The sequence below is a fragment of the Arachis ipaensis genome, chromosome B09 (assembly GCF_000816755.2).
Source record: "Arachis ipaensis cultivar K30076 chromosome B09, Araip1.1, whole genome shotgun sequence".
In the NCBI taxonomy this organism is placed as follows: Eukaryota; Viridiplantae; Streptophyta; class Magnoliopsida; order Fabales; family Fabaceae; genus Arachis; species Arachis ipaensis.
In genome coordinates this window covers 27,882,066-27,882,859 of record NC_029793.2, presented here as the reverse complement: position 1 = coordinate 27,882,859, position 794 = coordinate 27,882,066, and positions in this window count along the sequence as shown.

Here is a 794-nt window from a genome sequence, read left to right as displayed (position 1 = left end):
AAAATATACTTTTAACATAAAAATATTTATAAACTATTTTTAACATCTTCATTCGAATAAATGCCTATATTATTTCTCAACACTCTACCACCAGGACCATCATTTAAAGCCACTTCTCTCATCTGTTGATAGAAATAGCAATTACTTTTAGAAGCATGAACCACTTGTTAAAGTCTCATCATTCATCAACCAAATAAAAGTCACATGTGTACGTGGCAAAGGCCCAATCTAAATGACGATGTGATCCATGGCCGATTGGCCTCTACCTTTGAAAGCGCACACAAGTACATAACACATTAAGGTTACCTTTGGAAGGGAGAAATTGAGAAACAAAAATTGAAAAATTGAGACAAAATTAAATCTCTGTATTTATATTTGGTGCAACATATAAATGGAGGTGATAGTTCATACTTCACGCGGTCACACCATTGTTGCATCCCAGGCCAGCATCAACTTTTTCTTTCTCTCCAGTATAATTTAGGTGCACAGTTTTTAATTTATTGGTTAAAATTGTAAAAATTTCATCTTAATAGGTTTAATTTTAAGTTGGTGTAATTCACCAAAATAGTGGCTGAAGTGATGTATAAGAATATGGACTAATTAATTCTTCGCAGCTTGCGAAATGCAAGAGGACAAAAGAAATTCTCTCTTTCAACTTTTGAAAAATTTAGACTCATTAAAATTAACCAGTATAGCCCATTTTGAAAAAAAATTCACATTTTTGGAAATCATATACAAAATTTTCACTCTAAAATTGTATTATTATTAGTTAATGTATAAAAATATATATTTGA